The 17,166-nt window shown below is 45.1% G+C and overlaps 1 protein-coding gene and 1 pseudogene across 1 annotated transcript in view; one reads left to right on the top strand and one right to left on the bottom strand.

The window, feature by feature from the left end:
- Positions 1–17,166, top strand: part of LOC134927083 (cytochrome P450 2F2-like) — a 593,292-nt gene that overhangs the window by 337,883 nt on the left and 238,243 nt on the right. The gene's annotated exons all lie outside the window — the stretch shown is intronic.
- Positions 10,221–10,338, bottom strand: LOC134930595 (5S ribosomal RNA; annotated as a pseudogene).

The following is a 17,166-nucleotide window of genomic DNA, read 5'->3' as shown; positions in this document are numbered from 1 at the left end:
TGACACTGCAGTGCCACTCCTAGATGGGCCCGGTGTTTGTGTCGGCCACTAGGGTCGCTTATCTTACTCACACAGTCAGCTACCTCATTGCGCCTCTTTTTTTCTTTGCGTCATGTGCTGTTTTCGGAGGGTTTTTTGGAAGGGACATCCTGCGTGACACTGCAGTGCCACTCCTAGATGGGCCCGGTGTTTGTGTCGGCCACTAGGGTCGCTTATCTTGCTCACACAGTCAGCTACCTCATTGCGCCTCTTTTTTTCTTTGCGTCATGTGCTGTTTGGGGAGGGTTTTTTGGAAGGGACATCCTGCGTGACACTGCAGTGCCACTCCTAGATGGGCCCGGTGTTTGTGTCGGCCACTAGGGTCGCTTATCTTACTCACACAGCGACCTCGGTGCAAATTTTAGGACTAAAAATAATATTGTGAGGTGTGAGGTATTCAGAATAGACTGAAAATGAGTGGAAATTATGGTTTTTGAGGTTAATAATACCTTGGGATCAAAATGACCCCCAAATTCTATGATTTAAGCTGTTTTTTAGGGTTTTTTGAAAAAAACACCCGAATCCAAAACACACCCGAATCCGACAAAAAAAATTCGGTGAGGTTTTGCCAAAACGCGGTCGAACCCAAAACACGGCCGCGGAACCGAACCCAAAACCAAAACACAAAACCCGAAAAATTTCCGGCGCTCATCTCTAGATACAACGTAGGTTTTAAATCTAGGATCGAGCACGGTGGCCAAAATGTAGTGCTCTGATTTCAACAGATTGACCACCCGTGAATCCTGGTTAAGCGAATTAAGGGCTCCATCCACAAGTCCCACATGCCTAGCGGAATCGCTCTGTTTTAGCTCCTCCTTCAATGTCTCCAGCTTCTTCTGCAAAAGCCTGATGAGGGGAATGACCTGACTCAGGCTGGCAGTGTCTGAACTGACTTCACGTGTGGCAAGTTCAAAGGGTTGCAGAACCTTGCACAATGTTGAAATCATTCTCCACTGCGCTTGAGTCAGGTGCATTCCCCCTCCTTTGCCTATATCGTGGGCAGATGTATAGGCTTGAATGGCCTTTTGCTGCTCCTCCATCCTCTGAAGCATATAGAGGGTTGAATTTCACCTCGTTACCACCTCTTGCTTCAGATGATGGCAGGGCAGGTTCAGGAATGTTTGGTGGTGCTCCAGTCTTCTGTACGCGGTGCCTGAATGCCGAAAGTGGCCCGCAATTTTTCGGGCCACCAACAGCATCTCTTGCACGCCCCTGTCGTTTTTTAAATAATTCTGCACCACCAAATTCAATGTATGTGCAAAACATGGGACGTGCTGGAATTTGCCCAGATGTAATGCACGCACAATATTGCTGGCGTTGTCCAATGTCACAAATCCCCAGGAGAGTCCAATTGGGGTAAGCCATTCTGCGATGATCTTCCTCAGTTGCCATAAGAGGTTTTCAGCTGTGTGCCTATTCTGGAAAGCGGTGATACAAAGCGTAGCCTGCCTAGGAACGAGTTGGCGTTTGCGAGATGCTACTACTGGTGCCGCCGCTGCTGTTCTTGCTGCGGGAGGCAATACATCTACCCAGTGGGCGTCATATTGTCCTGAGTCTGCCCTGCTCCACTTGTCCACATGTCCGTGGTTAAGTGGACATTGGGTACAACTGCATTTTTTAGGACACTGGTGAGTCTTTTTCTGAGGTCTGTGTACATTTTCGGTATCGCCTGCCTAGAGAAATGGAACCTAGATGGTATTTGGTACCGGGGACACAGTACCTCAATCAAGTCTATAGTTGCCTCTGAATTAACGATGGATACCGGAACCACGTTTCTCACCGCCCAGGCTGCCAAGGCCTGAGTTATCTGCTTTGCAGCAGGATGACTGCTGTGATATTTCATCTTCCTCGCAAAGGACTGTTGGACAGTCAATTGCTTACTGGAAGTAGTACAAGTGGTCTTCTGACTTCCCCTCTTGGATGACGATTGACTTCCAGCAGCAACAACAGCAGCGCCAGTAGCAGTAGGCGTTACACTCAAGGATGCATCGGAGGAATCCCAGGCAGGAGGGGACTCGTCAGACTTGACAGTGACATGGCCTGCAGGACTATTGGCTTTCCTGGGTAAGGAGGAAATTGACACTGAGGGAGTTGGTGGTGTGGTTTGCAGGAGCTTGGTTACAAGAGGAAGGGATTTAGTGGTCAGTGGACTGCTTCCGCTGTCACCCAAAGTTTTTGAACTTGTCACTGACTTATAATGAATGCACTGCAGGTGACGTATAAGGGAGGATGTTCCGAGGTGGTTAACGTCCTTACCCCTACTTATTACAGCTTGACAAAGGCAACACACGGCTTGACACCTGTTGTCCGCATTTGTGTTGAAATAATTCCACACCGAAGAGCTGATTTTTTTTGTATTTTGACCAGGCATGTCAATTGCCATATTCCTCCCACGGACAACAGGTGTCTCCCCGGGTGCCTGACTTAAACAAACCACCTCACCATCAGAATCCTCCTTGTCAATTTCCTCCCCAGCGCCAGCAACACCCATATCCTCATCCTGGTTAACTTCAACAGTGACATCTTCAATTTGACTATCAGGAACTGGACTGCGGGTGCTCCTTACAGCACTTGCAGGGGGCGTGCAAATGGTGGAAGGCGCAAGCTCTTCCCGTCCAGTGTTGGGAAGGTCAGGCATCGCAACCGACACAATTGGACTCTCCTTGGGGATTTGTGATTTTGAAGAACGCACAGTTTTTTGCTGTGCTTTTGCCGGCTTAAGTCTTTTCTTTTTTCTAGCAAGAGGATGAGTGCTTCCATCCTCATGTGAAGCTGAACCACTAGACATGAACATAGGCCAGGGCCTCAGCCGTTCCTTGCCACTCCGTGTCGTAAATGGCATATTGGCAAGTTTACGCTTCTCCTCAGACGCTTTTAATTTTGATTTTTGGGTCATTTTACTGAACTTTTGTGTTTTGGATTTTACATGCTCTCTACTATGACATTGGGCATCGGCCTTGGCAGACGACGTTGATGGCATTTCATCGTCTCAGCCATGACTAGTGGCAGCAGCTTCAGCACGAGGTGGAAGTGGATCTTGATCTTTCCCTTTAACCTCCACATTTTTGTTCTCCATTTTTTAATGTGTGGAATTATATGCCAGTATCAATAGCAATGGCCTACTACTATATTTACTGCGCAAAACTAAAATGCACCACAGGTATAGAATGTAGATGGATAGTATACTTAATGGATGACGAGTGACGACACAGAGGTAGGTACAGCAGTGGCCTACCGTGCTGCTATAGGTATATATATAATAAACTGGTGGACACTGTCAGCAAACTGCAAAACTGTCTAAAATGCACCACAGGTATAGAATGTAGATGGATAGTATACTTAATGGATGATGAGTGACGACACAGAGGTAGGTACAGCAGTGGCCTACCGTACTGCCATAAGTATATATATATATATATATATAGTATACTGGTGGACACTGTAAGCAAACTGCAAAACTGTCTAAAATGCACCACAGGTATAGAATGTAGATGGATAGTATACTTAATGGATGACGAGTGACGACACAGAGGTAGGTACAGCAGTGGCCTACCGTACTGCTATAAGTATATATATAGTATACTGGTGGACACTGTCAGCAAACTGCAAAACTGTCTAAAATGCACCACAGGTATAGAATGTAGATGGATAGTATACTTAATGGATGACGAGTGACGACACAGAGGTAGGTACAGCAGTGGCCTACCATACTGCTATAAGTATATATATAATAAACTGGTGGACACTGTCAGCAAACTGCAAAACTGTCTAAAATGCACCACAGGTATAGAATGTAGATGGATAGTATACTTAATGGATGACGAGTGACGACACAGAGGTAGGTACAGCAGTGGCCTACCATACTGCTATAAGTATATATATATAGTATACTGGTGGACACTGTCAGCAAACTGCAAAACTGTCTAAAATGCACCACAGGTATAGAATGTAGATGGATAGTATACTTAATGGATGACGAGTGACGACACAGAGGTAGGTACAGCAGTGGCCTACCGTACTGCTATAAGTATATATATAGTATACTGGTGGACACTGTCAGCAAACTGCTAAACTGTCTAAAATACACCACAGGTATAGAATGTAGATGGATAGTATACTTAATGGATGACGAGTGACGACACAGAGGTAGGTACAGCAGTGGCCTACCGTACTGCTATAAGTATATATATAGTATACTGGTGGACACTGTCAGCAAACTGCAAAACTGTCTAAAATGCACCACAGGTATAGAATGTAGATGGATAGTATACTTAATGGATGACGAGTGACGACACAGAGGTAGGTACAGCAGTGGCCTACCGTACTGCTATAAGTATATATATATAGTATACTGGTGGACACTGTCAGCAAACTGCAAAACTGTCTAATATGCACCACAGGTATAGAATGTAGATGGATAGTATACTTAATGGATGACGAGTGACGACACAGAGGTAGGTACAGCAGTGGCCTACCGTACTGCTATAAGTATATATATAATAAACTGGTGGACACTGTCAGCAAACTGCAAAACTGTCTAAAATGCACCACAGGTATAGAATGTAGATGGATAGTATACTTAATGGATGACGAGTGACGACACAGAGGTAGGTACAGCAGTGGCCTACCGTACTGCTATAAGTATATATATAATAAACTGGTGGACACTGTCAGCAAACTGCAAAACTGTCTAAAATGCACCACAGGTATAGAATGTAGATGGATAGTATACTTAATGGATGACGAGTGACGACACAGAGGTAGGTACAGCAGTGGCCTACCGTACTGCTATAAGTATATATATATATAGTATACTGGTGGACACTGTCAGCAAACTGCAAAACTGTCTAAAATGCACCACAGGTATAGAATGTAGATGGATAGTATACTTAATGGATGACGAGTGACGACACAGAGGTAGGTACAGCAGTGGCCTACCGTACTGCTATAAGTATATATATAGTATACTGGTGGACACTGTCAGCAAACTGCTAAACTGTCTAAAATACACCACAGGTATAGAATGTAGATGGATAGTATACTTAATGGATGACGAGTGACGACACAGAGGTAGGTACAGCAGTGGCCTACCGTACTGCTATAAGTATATATATATAGTATACTGGTGGACACTGTCAGCAAACTGCAAAACTGTCTAAAATGCACCACAGGTATAGAATGTAGATGGATAGTATACTTAATGGATGACGAGTGACGACACAGAGGTAGGTACAGCAGTGGCCTACCGTACTGCTATAAGTATATATATATAGTATACTGGTGGACACTGTCAGCAAACTGCAAAACTGTCTAATATGCACCACAGGTATAGAATGTAGATGGATAGTATACTTAATGGATGACGAGTGACGACACAGAGGTAGGTACAGCAGTGGCCTACCGTACTGCTATAAGTATATATATAATAAACTGGTGGACACTGTCAGCAAACTGCAAAACTGTCTAAAATGCACCACAGGTATAGAATGTAGATGGATAGTATACTTAATGGATGACGAGTGACGACACAGAGGTAGGTACAGCAGTGGCCTACCGTACTGCTATAAGTATATATATAATAAACTGGTGGACACTGTCAGCAAACTGCAAAACTGTCTAAAATGCACCACAGGTATAGAATGTAGATGGATAGTATACTTAATGGATGACGAGTGACGACACAGAGGTAGGGACAGCAGTAGCCTACCGTACTGCTATAAGTATATATATAATAAACTGGTGGACACTGTTAGCAAACTGCAAAACTGTCTAAAATGCACCACAGGTATAGAATGTAGATTGATAGTATACTTAATGGATGACGAGTGATGACACAGAGGTAGGTACAGCAGTGGCCTACCATACTGCTATAAGTATATATATAATAAACTGGTGGACACTGTCAGCAAACTGCAAAACTGTCTAAAATGCACCACAGGTATAGAATGTAGATGGATAGTATACTTAATGGATGACGAGTGACGACACAGAGGTAGGTACAGCAGTGGCCTACCGTACTGCTATAAGTATATATATATAGTATACTGGTGGACACTGTCAGCAAACTGCAAAACTGTCTAAAATGCACCACAGGTATAGAATGTAGATGGATAGTATACTTAATGGATGACGAGTGACGACACAGAGGTAGGTACAGCAGTGGCCTACCGTACTGCTATAAGTATATATATATATAGTATACTGGTGGACACTGTCAGCAAACTGCAAAACTGTCTAAAATGCACCACAGGTATAGAATGTAGATGGATAGTATACTTAATGGATGACGAGTGACGACACAGAGGTAGGTACAGCAGTGGCCTACCGTACTGCTATAAGTATATATATAGTATACTGGTGGACACTGTCAGCAAACTGCAAAACTGTCTAAAATGCACCACAGGTATAGAATGTAGATGGATAGTATACTTAATGGATGACGAGTGACGACACAGAGGTAGGTACAGCAGTGGCCTACCGTACTGCTATATATAGTATACTGGTGGACACTGTCAGCAAACTGCAAAACTAAAATGCACCACAGGTATAGAATGTAGATGGATAGTATACTTAATGGATGATGACACAGAGGTAGGTACAGCAGTGCACTCTGCACTGTACTCCTCCTATATAATATTAATTATACTGGTGGTCCCCAGTCCCCACAATAAAGCAGCACACTGAGCACAGATATGGAGTGTTTTTCTTCAGGCATACAACGTATATTGGTGGTCACTGTCAGCAAAACTCTGCACTGTACTCCTGCTATAGCTGCTCCCCAGTCCCCACAATTAAGCAGTGTGAGCACTCAGCACAGATATATTATGCAGCACACTGAGCACAGATATGGTATGGAGCGTTTTTTTTCAGGCAGAGAACGGATAAAAACTGGTGGTCACTTATCAGCAAAACTCTGCACTGTACTCCTCCTAACAGCTGCTCCCCAATCCTCCCCACAATTAAGCAAAAGCAATAAACCAATCAACTTCTAGTTCTACAATAAACGGAGAGGACGCCAGCCACGTCCTCTCCCTATCATCACCAATGCACGAGTGAGAAAATGGCGGCGACGCGCGGCTGCTTATATAGAATCCGAATCTCGCGAGAATCCGACAGCGGGATGATGACGTTCGGGCGCGCTCGGGTTAGCCGAGCAAGGCGAGAAGGTTCTAACCTGCCTCGGACCCGTGTAAACAAGGTGAAGTTCGGGGGGGTTCGGTTTCAGAGAAACCGAACCCGCTCATCACTACTTTATACCCTCAGCAGTGCAGGATTTGGATCAGCAATCAGGCGAGCTCAGAGGGACTGTGGATTGGTAGAAACAGTATCACATGATCAGAACCAACATGGCTGCGCCCTTACTGATTCTTTGAAGGAAACCTGGCTTGTATTCTATACAGACTTTCACAGCAATGGCGGCAGTGGCCACAGGACCCAGAAAATGACAATACTGCACAGCATTTCCCCAGCGCCAGCAACAGACGCTACGGCGGGTGAGAGGCGCTGCACAGACCCGTAATGTTCTAACAAGGTAATCGCGGCAAGCGACCGCGGCTGACAGGAGACGTCACACGGATCCATCCACATGCTGGAAGTGCAGGAAAGGCGGCGGAGGCCGCAACTGACAGGATGTGTAATGCAGAGCCGTCCACAAGCTGAGAGTCCAGTAATGGCAGCGGAGGCCGCGGTCATCCAGAAACGCCACTCCATTTAAGAGTTTCTTATAACAGCACCTACAGGGAGGGAATATGAAGTAAAGACATAACATCATGACTGAGACCCGGCCCTGGGACGCTGAGCCAGCCTCAGAAGACACCTGAAAGGTAAAAAACAATGTCCAGTAGTCCGGATCATGACAGGGGATTTGTGATACCATCTCAGAGCGCACAGTTGTTTTCTGTGCTCTTTCCAGTTTAACTCTTTTTTAATTTTTCTAGTGGGAGGATGAGGGCTTCCATCGTCATGTGAAGCTGAACCGCTAGCCATGAACATAGGCCGGGGCCTCAGCCGCTTCTTGCCACTCCGTGTCGTAAATGGCATATTGGCAAGTTTACGTTTCTTTTTACTGAACTTTGGCTTTTTGGATTTTACATGCCCTCTACTATCACATTGGACATTGGCCTTGGCATACGACGTTGATGGCATTTCAGTGTCTATGTCATGGCTAGTGGCAGCAGCTTCAGCACTAGTAGGAAGTGTTTCTTCTTGATCTTTCCCTATTTTATCCTCAATTTTTGTTCTCCATTTTTTTTTTGGGAGTTATATGACGCAATATGCGTCACAGGAAGTACTGGAATGACTGATGACACAGGACACTACCACTGGTCTGATGCAGCCCAACAGGCTGTTATAATTGTTATACTGCAGCAGAGGATATAAATAGCAGCAGCGTATATCGTCACTGGAATTACTGATGACACAGGACACTACCAATGGTCTGATGCAGCCCAACAGGTTGTTATAATTGTTATACTGCAGCAGTGGATATATATAGCACCAGCGTATATCGTCACTGGAATTACTGATGACACAGGACACTACCACTGGACTGCACAACACAGCACAACTTTATACAGCTACACTGGACTGGACTGAGCAGCACAACACTTGTCACCCCACTTTCCCACCCCAATAAACAGAGACTGAACACACTGAGGACACGTCCTCTCACTCTCTGAGACATGAGTGAAAATGGCCGCGATGCGCGGCTCCTTATATGGAATCCAAATCCCGCGAGAATCCGACAGCGGGATGATGACGTTTTGCCGTGTTCGGGTTTCCGAGTCAAGGGGGAAAATCCAAGCCTGGCTCAGATCCAGACTCGGAAGGTAAAGTCCGGTAGGGTTCGGATCTCTGAGAACCGAACCCGCTCATCTCTAGTTTACATGGGATCCAAAGCACATGAGAATCTGACAGAGGGATGATAAAGTTTTGCCTCATTCTAGTTTCTGAGTCTGGCGGGATGTCCTGAGATCGACTTGGATATGGAGCGTTAAGTTCAGGGGGGGGTTGGGTCTCAGGGACCCGAACCCGCTCATCTCTACTTATAACATCACCTCTTGTCTGATTTCTTTGAAAAACAAGTATTTGGGTTGCACTGCAAACACGGACGGAAACAGCGCTAAACAAATGTTATCAAAGTGTGACTGCATATACTGTATATCATAATAAGAATTATATATAAATAAATAGTCACTACCGGGAGCACAAAAGAAACAAGAATGCAGCGAAATCGCTCTATTGGCCTAATTCAGATCTGATCGCTGGGCTGCGTTTTTTGCTGCCCTACGATCAGATAATTGCAGCCTATAGGGGGAGGGGAAAATGTTGAGCAGGTGTGCGATCGCATCGTTAGCAGAGCTGCACAAAAATCATGTTTGTGCAATGTCTGCATAGCCCAGGACTTACTCAGCCGCTGCAATGTAATCCTACTGACGTCAGACACCCTCCCTGAAAACGCCTGATCCCGCCTGCACTTTTTCAGACACTCCTGGAAAATGGTCAGTTGCAACCCACAAACGGACTCTTCCTGTCAATCTTCTTGTGAATGCCTGATTGCTTGGATTTTTCGCACCATCCTGTCGCTAGGCACCAATGCTGTTGTGCGACGCGCCGGTGCATTGTGGCTCACATGCATGCGCAGTTCAGATCTGATTGCACGCTCTGCAAAAACGCACAGCAGCGATCAGATATGAATTACCCCCCATATTGTGGTGAAGGGCTAAGGTTTAGGTAAACCGCACAGGATCGTTAAGTGTAGATTGTGGTTTCTGGGAAATAACTGACACTTATGGGATATATCCCATTCATTTATCACTTACACACCTAAAAAAAAAAATGTCCTTTAAGGTAATAGCAGTGACGTTCAGTGGTGCTCCCATGGGATTGAGACAGATATTATGCAAATACCAAAAGAGAGAGGAAGTATAACCCTGGTAGGGAGCACTCTATTCCCAGTAAACATGGCTTAGATAGCACAGAATAAAGATATATTAACATTTTTATTTTTATTAAGTATGCCTTAAAAGTTGGACATAATTGTATAGAATTGTAGGTGATCAGATAGGGAAAATATTTTCTTTGATAATTAGAACTATATACTTGACTTGGTCATTCAGGAATATGTGAGGGTCCATATGCACAGTGGTCCTTTTCCAGAGCATGACTCCTTTTTAATCCGTATCCTACAAAACCTATTCTTCCCAGGTGGTCACCCACCAAGTACTGACCAGGCCCACCACTTTTTTGCTTCCAAGACCGAACGAGATTGGGCTTTCATAGAGGGGTATGATTGTAGGAGAAAGATCAGTTAAAGTAGTCAGGATGCCACTTATATATATCACCTCCTGCTTCAATTGGCTAGAGAAGAGTGTAAGTGGCTATAAAATGACCATCATCAGTTCAATAGTAGCCCATATATTATGGGGAGGTTTGATGGAATTATAGGTCACAAGAAGTTAGTTTTCTATATAGTAACCTTGTTTAATATATAGTTTGGTATCATATGCTATTATAAGCGCGTGAAAATTGACGATGGGGTATGAGGCACTTGTACCTCAGTTTAGAGTATCTTGTTGGAATAAATATGGCAACTGTATCCTTAGGTGTCTGAATCCTCCTTCTTTTATCCTATGTGCTACAAAATCTTATACTGGTACAAGATTGCTGAAATGAGGTATGAGGTACTTGTATCTCAATAGGATATGCATAAATGCATTATACTCTAATATAGAGATTAATGTAAAGATGGTTTGGATACAGGGAAAATAAAAGAGATGCCTCCCTTCTGCTGTTCTCTTGTCTTGCCAGCTGGTATTGGATGAGGAATGAGAGAGGGTAGGTCCCCCACCCAAGCCAGAAGCAAGATAAAGGGGAGGTATCAATCTGGTGAGAACAAGACAAAAAATCCTCTAATGCCTGATTTAAGGGGCAGTGCAGGGGAATAGTTTGAATTGTTGTCCCTCCTGCGGTACACTCCTGAGTGGCGCGAGAGGAAGGATAGTGCAGTCATGTTATTGTTAATTCAGGTTGATAATGCTGATTTATCAATAGGAATGAAAAGCTATACCTTATACACACTTTAAATACACTTTACCATGGAGCCGCTGCGGGCGCTAAACTTAATACACACTCTACGCACCTTTTACGCTGTTAGCGTACAGAGTCCCGTACCGTGTACGGACTTTGCGTACAAACGCCGCGCTGACGGTACAAAGTACACACAGCGCGTACACACCCAATGAATACACTTTAAACCTTATACAGCAATGCAATGCGATACTAATACACTTTAAACCTTAGCAGGGAAAGGAAGACACAGCACCAGTCTGTAGTTAAACCACTGGGTTCCGACACCACAGCGTATTATTGCTGAAAGGGGGTTACAATACAAACAATACAATACAACAGAATAATGGCTACAATCAATGGTACATACGTGAGTGGATTCGCCGCGCTACCCAGATCTGGTCCTCGGTCATCTGATAGATAACTTTGTGAGTCTTGTGTCAGACCAGGCCTGCAGCAGGCTCTCTTTATACAATTCTTCCAAAACTTAACACAATGGATACTGTAATCTCTTTGTCCATTGGACACAGGGATGGTCATTTACAGTACAGGAGAGGTCATAGGTTGGTTTGAATAGGTGGGCGATGTCTGTTCCAACTGCTCATGTGGGTGGTCTCCTCTGGATTCCCGCCGCATACATAATGTACAGTAAATACAGTTTATATCTATATTCTGCTCCTGCACAAAACTATCCACAGGAACATGCAATCTTCCTCAAACCAACACCAGAATATTACCCTTAAAATACCCTACAGCTGTATACCAAACACCACCTTATAACCTTGTTCTGTCCCCTCCTATCCTGTAAAGGTGAATCCCTTTGTTCTGAAACCATTTAAACTGCTGTAACTTGCTGCTGTGGTGCAGGGAGGCTATGTGTAAAATGTGCACTATTTGGATTAAATATGTAATGTGTTTTGATGGCTTTTCCATGCATTCACAAACTCTGCCGTAAATACTCATACCACGCGCTACTACGCAGGTCCACGGGAGCGACCATACGCAAATTACGAATATGCGCATGCACGGCAGAGCAAGTACGCGCATGGAGGCCATCTGCGTGTAGTTTCTACGTAATGTATGTTCTGCAATATTTTTCGACTTTGACAGTCCACCCTTTGGCAGTCACCAATAACTGCCACTATCTAATCACTAAACAGAAAAATATCAATACAGTATCTACAGAAGCTTGGATGATGGGGAGAGTTGTAGGTGGGAAATGTATGACCTAGTGCAGGCCTGGTTAACCTGTGGCTCTCCAGATGTTGTGAAACTACACATCCCAGCATTCCCTGCCACGGTTTTAGCATTCCTTAATAGCAAAACTGTGGCAAAGCATGATGGGACTTGTAGTTTTACAACAGCTGGAGAGCCACAGGTTGGCCAGGCCTGACCTAGTGGGATAGTAAAAAGCATGTATGTATGAATCCATGTCTGAGGGGCATGTATCATCGTGCCGTATATGTTCTAAATAAGCTTCGAGGTATTACGAAGTATACATTAAATCCTTCTTATCCCATATTAAGGGTCTGTAAGTGGGCCAACAAACACTACCGAGCTCTTTTCGGCTTCTTGTTCCAACAAATGGGGTGCACATTTAGTTGATGATACATGGAGGGGGAACATAAGTGAGTGCTAGTATATGTGGATATCACCTGTCGACTATGTGTGTCATTAACTGAAGGTTGTAGAGATGAAGATAAGACACATATCTAAAAATACATTCATTTAAACATTTTGGGTAGGGCTGATGTCTTTTTCCGGATGGGTGTATCTTGGCAGAGGGGGAGACAAAAGAAAAACGGGTGAAAGAAACAGGCCATGGAATTCATTTGCAATCCTTATCATAACGCTGTCTCTATGGATGGGTCGTAAATTAAATCTGCTGCTATAACAATGCCCTCGCTCCTTAAACTCATCAATTTTGTGCCGTGCTTGCGCCGCGTCAGAATTCGAACACACCTAAATATCAAACCAATAATTATGACAACTCCCAGGATACAAAAGAGAAACTTCCCCACACTCATAATGACATTTTGAGCCCACTCTCCTAAACCTGAGAACCAATTGCGTAAGTTCAACCATGAGACCCAGCCGGTCAGTTCATTACTCACAATCGCTAAGGAAAGGTTGTGTTTTCTCCTGAACTCCCACTTCAACTGCAAGATATCGTCCATCTTTTGATCGATGATCTCCGTGGGGTCGTCAGTGCTGTTCGTGATATATGTACAGCACTTCACACCATATTGAGTTGCCAGAGTAACACAGTACCCACCTGTCACGGCTGTGACATAATTAAGGACCATTCTGTGCTGAATCAGTTCCTTCTTGTAAGCTTGTAACTCCCTTCCCGTATACCTGAAGGTGTCGTCATACATCTCAGTGATATTATCTATCAAGTTCGCTAGCGCATGGATGTACCTATAATTTATAATTCCTCTGGCAGTACGGGTGATGTCTAATGCGAGAAGGAACTGAATCCCGGTGGATTAGTGGATCAAATCAGAGGCTGCGTGCTCTGTCCTATCTATGAGGTGTCTCTTGACGATGTGTTCATAGTGAGTATGAGTATAAGGAGCCTGAGCACTGCGGTGAACATCTTTCATCTTATCATGGGTTATGGTCATGACCTCTGGCAGTACTCTACCAATATAACACAATCCCTCTGAGCTCGGGGCAAGCCATTTGTACGCCTTCCTCCCACATATGAAATAGGCATCATCTGGGAGAACATAGGGGACAAAGTATGACATCACCATATTACAAACTTTCCAAGTAAAGAAACCAATCCCTAGTTCTCCCATCTGCTCAGTACAAGTATCAGGCTGGATGATATGGGCACAATACCCTGGCAATACTTTTACAACCCACATGGTCTTGCTTCCATGGGTATACCTATACCGAAAATACCTCCCACTGTTGGCTGTTTGGCATACAAGTTCAGAGTTTATGGGTATCCTATCAGCTCTGTGTAAAAAGGTCATTGTCTGGTTGTTCCACGTCACTTCCCAATTTCCTGGTTTTAGGTAATTGGAAATATTAAAGCACAACAAGGACCTGTCTACATGATACTGGTGGAGCTTCAAACTAGGGGGCCTAGAAATATTGAATTTCTTGTCCACCGGTCTCCCACCCCGTAATTCAAGTACCTCGTCCTCATCTATTGCTAAAGGGTATGGTACCAATCCTGACTTGCTCTGACCTTGAGGTACTTGTGAGCACACCCAGCATTCTGTCTGGTTTAAGATCTTACCCACTAGTGAGAGGTAATCACTCAACGGATGACGGTCCATGTCGATATTAAGGTTGGACTGACATCTCTGGATGCACCCATCCTTGACTATATTTTCACAATTCCTGCAGATACAATTTTCCTCAGACAATAACCCCTCACAGTGCCTCCGAGCTCCCTGACTACCAGAGCGCTTACTGATGCCAGCCTTTACTTGAGCGATGTGCCGCTCCTGAGATCCTACAAATTCATACTCGTCATCAGAAACCATTCCAGATCCCTGCTCGACCTCTCTGGGGCCCTCACCAAAACAAACTGTCCTGATTAAAACCAGAATTACTAACAGAACCCGAAATGCAGTTTCTTGTGATCGATCCATTTCGTTTGGGGAAAGGAGGAAAATAAGAAGGAGGAAAGAAAGGAAAATGCAGGGGGAGGTAAAAAAAAGAAAATGATACAACAACCGTTCTAGATCTGTGCTCGGATGCCCTTCAACAGTCCTGCCTCTCAACCTTCCCGGAACAGACACTCCAGTGATACGAGGTTCTCTACACTCTGCTCTTTGTCACGAGTTCTCTCCGGGTCAGCGACCTTCTTGCAGTGGGTCGAGTGGACCCAAGTCTTTCTCTCGGCGACCTTCAATGCTGTCGTGCTGGTTAGCAAGACTTGGTATGGTCCTTCCCACCTGTCTATGAGGCAACCTGAGCGTAAGAAATTTTGAATCATTACATAATCCCCAGGTTCAATGTCATAACAATTACTGTTCGATAGGTCAGGAATCACCAGCTTTAAATTTCTATGTTGATTTCTCAGCTGCTGGCTCATCCCAACCAAATATCTCACAGTCACTTCGTTATTACATTTCAAAATCTTCCTGGGGGTCTATCATTACATGAGGTTGTCGACCAAAAAGAATTTCAAAAGGTGATAGGTTAAGGGGAGACCTGGGGTGGTTCTGATACTGTACAACACTAGTGGCAAAGCTTCTGGCCACAACAATCCAGTTTCAGCCATCACTTTGCTCAGCTTGTTCTTAATAGTGCTGTTCATTCTCTCCACCTTCGCACTCGCCAGTGGTCGGTACGGAGTATGCAGCTTGCTATTAATTCCCATCAGTTTGCACATGACCTGAAAGACTTCACCTGTAAAATGGGTACCCCTATCGCTTTCAATTATTCTAGGGATACCATATCTACACACAAATTCCTGCACAATTTTATTTGCAGTGAATGTAGCAGTATTTGTGGCAGCAGGGAACGCTTCTACCCAATTGGAAAATACGTCAATACAAACTAACACATATTTTCTCTGACGTCCTAGTGGATGCTGGGACTCCGTCAGGACCATGGGGAATAGCGGCTCCGCAGGAGACAGGGCACAAAATTTAAAAGTTTGACCACTAGGTGGTGTGTACTGGCTCCTCCCCCTATGACCCTCCTCCAAGCCTCAGTTAGGTTTTTGTGCCCGTCCGAGCAGGGTGCAATCTAGGTGGCTCTCCTAAAGAGCTGCTTAGAAAAAGTTTGTTAGGTTTTTTATTTTCAGTGAGTCCTGCTGGCAACAGGCTCACTGCAACGAGGGACTTAGGGGAGAAGAAGTGAACTCACCTGCGTGCAGGATGGATTTGCTTCTTAGGCTACTGGACACTAGCTCCAGAGGGACGATCACAGGTACAGCCTGGATGGGTCACCGGAGCCGCGCCGCCGACCCCCTTGCAGATGCCGAATAGAGAAGAGGTCCAGAAACCGGCGGCAGAAGACGTCTCAGTCTTCATGAGGTAGCGCACAGCACTGCAGCTGTGCGCCATTGCTCTCCGCACACTTCACACCAGCGGTCACTGAGGGTGCAGGGCGCTGGGGGGGGCGCCCTGGGCAGCAATGTAATATACCTATTCTGGCTAAAATATATCACATGTAGCCCCTGGGGCTATATGGATGTATTTAACCCCTGCCAGGTTCCAAAAAAACCGGGAGAAGAAGCCCGCCGAAAAGGGGGCGGGGCCTATTCTCCTCAGCACACAGCGCCATTTTCCTGCCCAGCTCCACTGCGAGGAAGGCTCCCAGGACTCTCCCCTGCACTGCACTACAGAAACAGGGTAAAAACAGAGAGGGGGGGCACTTATTGGCGATATTTATAATATTTGAGCTGCTATAAAGGGAACACACTTATTAAGGTTGTCCCTATATATATTTATAGCGCTTGGGTGTGTGCTGGCAAACTCTCCCTCTGTCTCCCCAAAGGGCTAGTGGGGTCCTGTCTTCTATCAGAGCATTCCCTGTGTGTCTGCTGTGTGTCGGTACGTGTGTGTCGACATGTATGAGGACGATGTTGGCGTGGAGGCGGAGCAATTGCCTGTAATGGTGATGTCACCCCCTAGGGAGTCGACACCAGAATGGATGGCTTTGTTTATGGAATTACGGGATAGTGTCAGCACGCTACAAAAGTCGGTTGACGACATGAGACAGCCGGCAAACCAGTTAGTACCTGTCCAGGCGTCTCAGACACCGTCAGGGGCTGTAAAACGCCCTTTACCTCAGTCGGTCGACACAGACCCAGACACTGACACTGAATCCAGTGTCGACGGTGAAGAAACAAACGTATTTTCCAGTAGGGCCACACGTTATATGATCACGGCAATGAAGGAGGCTTTGCATATTTCTGATACTGCAAGTACCACAAAAAGGGGTATTATGTGGGGTGTGAAAAAACTACCGATAGTTTTTCCTGAATCAGAGGAACTGAATGAAGTGTGTGATGAAGCGTGGGTTACCCCAGATAGAAAACTGCTAATTTCAAAGAAGTTATTGGCATTATACCCTTTCCCGCCAGAG

This window comes from Pseudophryne corroboree, chromosome 5 (genome assembly GCF_028390025.1).
Source record: "Pseudophryne corroboree isolate aPseCor3 chromosome 5, aPseCor3.hap2, whole genome shotgun sequence".
Taxonomy (NCBI): Eukaryota; Metazoa; Chordata; class Amphibia; order Anura; family Myobatrachidae; genus Pseudophryne; species Pseudophryne corroboree.
This window is presented reverse-complemented; position numbering and strand designations above follow the sequence as displayed.